Genomic DNA, 2,730 nt, shown 5'->3' with positions numbered 1-2,730 from the left:
TAATAATTACCTAGCTGTGTGGCCTTGGGCAAGCCACTTAACCCCATTTGCCTTGCAAAAATCTAAAAAAAAAAAAAAAAAAGAGTAAAGGAGTAAAGGATCACCTATAAGAAGCGAAGCAAGAGATTTTTTTTAATGAAATAAAATAGCTTAGGAGAATAAATAGCTTAGAGGAGAAAGTAGTAAAAACTTACCCAGTTAAGTTTACTCCTTGATAACCACAACAGGACAGAAATCATTGCTTCTATGAGAGCAAAAAAAAAAAATTATGCCAAAATCAAAAGACTGAAATAATTAAAGAAAATTTAAGCTATTTGATACTAAAAACAGCTGTAAGTAGATTCTCTGAAACCCTATTTTTTTTTTAAAATCTAACCACAGGTGGCTAGGTGTGGCACAGTGGATAGAGCAGTGACCTTGGAGTCAGGAGTACCTGAGTTCAAATCCAGCCTCAGACACTTAATAAGTACCTAGCTGTGTGGCCTTGGGCAAGCCACTTAACCCCATTGCCTTGAAAAATCTAAAAAAAAAAAACTAGCCACTATGAAGACTTCCTGAATCTATTAAAATCAGAAGGCAAAGTAAAGATAGAATTAGTATTTTCATGTCAGAATTCCTTCCTACCATTCTTAGGGAAAATTTATATGATTTTTGGAAAAAAAGTATTATAATTATCCTGTAAGAATTGAAGTTTATTAATCAAATAGATATTACTGGTAGAAGGAATCCATTGACATAAAGTTGAAAGTAAAAGCAGGAAACACTGACTCACAGAACTGAAGGTTAAGATTAACATCTCCAGGAAACAGGATAAGAGGACGTAGGAGAGAAGTGGTCGTGATCTAATCAACTAGTCTTTTTCATAACTGTTACCATATTGTAAGTGTGTATTTGTGGTCCTATTTTTTTTCTAGTGGTGAGTCATTCTTGCAAATAAAATAAATATTATTAAGTTTATATTTTACATAAAGCCCATAAGTGATGTTCCAAAAGATCATAAAATTTGAAAGCTTAGTAAGTCCCTTAAATTGGTGATTTCAACATATGATTCTGTGTAGTATTCTCTTTTTTAAGGCTTTTGCAAGGCAATGGGTTAAGTGGCTTGCCCATGGCCACACAGCTAGGTCATTACTAAGTGTCTGAGGCTGGATTTGAACCCAGGGCAAGTGCTCTATCCACTGTGCCACCTAGCTGCCCCTCTGTGTATTCTTAACTTTGCTAGGAGATCTGAATATTATATCATTTGAATGTTACCCAATGTTTGCTGATGATTTTCAGTGTTTGAATCTTTACTATAGACTACCTTCTTTGTAAATACTAAATTTAAGGCAAGCCACTTAACCCCATTTGCCTTACAAAAAAAAAAGAAATTAAGTAAATACTAAATTTAATATCTCTTATTTACAAAACAACAGGGCTTTTTTGAGAAATCCACAATAGTAAGAAAAAAAATTGATTGTTGGAAGTATTTTTAAGATAAAGGAAATCAATTGCTAATTACTAGATGTTTTATATCATTACAACACTATTTTGATTCATTTTAATAAACTGCATTTGTTATTAGATCACTATTTTTTTTAAAGAATACCTGTGAGGGGGCGGGCCGCAGGAGCCGGAAGTGGTGCTCGCGGTCTCCGGAAGCGCGGGGTCAGGCGGGGGCAGGCGATGGCCGCCCGGCGCCTCCTGTCTCTGTCGCCCTGAAGGTCCCGGGGCGGACCCCCGCCGCCAGCAAGGGGTTTACCGTCACTTTATTAAGCAAGAATTGAGCCAACATCACACCCCTCCACCAATATAGATTAATTCATACCATTTTGACAAGGAAAGGACAAGAAGGATTTTTTGATGACCCAAAAAATTGGGGAGAAGAAACAGTTAAATCAGGTGCTGCATGGACATGCGAACAGTTAAGGTGCAAGAGTAATGAAGGTCTTGCATAAGCTTTGATATATCCTACTGAAAGAAAGGAATATGCTTCTCACCTTGGAGCAGAAGGCTAAAAAGACAGAGACTGCCAATGCCAAGTTCAGAACGATTAGACAAGGTGTCGGAGTCTGTGGATGCTTTGGATAAAGTTATTCAGGAAAAGAGATGATGCTTTGAGACTTCTTCAGACAGGTCAAGAAAGACCGAGACCAGGTGCTTGAAGAAGAGACATTTTTGGACGTATCATCTGGTACAAGCAGTGGCCAATACCTTGGGATCTAAATAAAAGATACAACAGAAAGAAGTTCTAGGTAATGCTTTACATGAAACAGTTTGTCAGACTGAGGCTTGAGAAGTACTTAGGAGGTGAAGCCAAGAAGAAAAATTTGCAGTCAGAGAAGCAGAAAATGCTTCAAAGGAAATTTCCACAGATGTCTGCCAAAGCGCAAAACTGAAATCTAACCAAGGATGCAGTGGACTCTTTCTAGTATTATCTATTTCACCTTGGTAAAACTGAACTTTTCACTTCAGTTGTAATTTAAGGCTGAATGATAAAAATGGTTAACTTATGGTAAGTTGTTTATTTAAAAAATTGTTTCTATCTTAAAAAAAGAATACCTGTGAAACTTTTAATATAACCTTATGACAGAAAGAAAGATTCACTGTTTATTATTATGGTCATTAATTATTATTTTAAAATTATAAAACAAACTGCCATTAAAAATATAGGAGATTCCCAAGAATTCCTGAGAATCCCAAATTTTCTTTCCCACATTCCAAAGATTGATGTCTATAAGAAATTTGGAA

At 36.0% G+C, this 2,730-nt stretch overlaps 1 pseudogene; it reads left to right on the top strand.

Annotated features, from left to right (window-relative positions):
• Positions 1–1,660: 1,660 nt before the first annotated feature.
• LOC141493970 (large ribosomal subunit protein uL29m pseudogene) lies at positions 1,661–2,495 on the top strand (annotated as a pseudogene).
• The last annotated feature ends 235 nt before the right edge of the window (positions 2,496–2,730 follow it).

The sequence above is a fragment of the Macrotis lagotis genome, chromosome 7, assembly GCF_037893015.1.
Source record: "Macrotis lagotis isolate mMagLag1 chromosome 7, bilby.v1.9.chrom.fasta, whole genome shotgun sequence".
Classification (NCBI taxonomy): Eukaryota; Metazoa; Chordata; class Mammalia; order Peramelemorphia; family Peramelidae; genus Macrotis; species Macrotis lagotis.
Note: the sequence above shows the minus strand (reverse complement) of the source record. Positions and strands in the feature narration are given on the sequence as shown.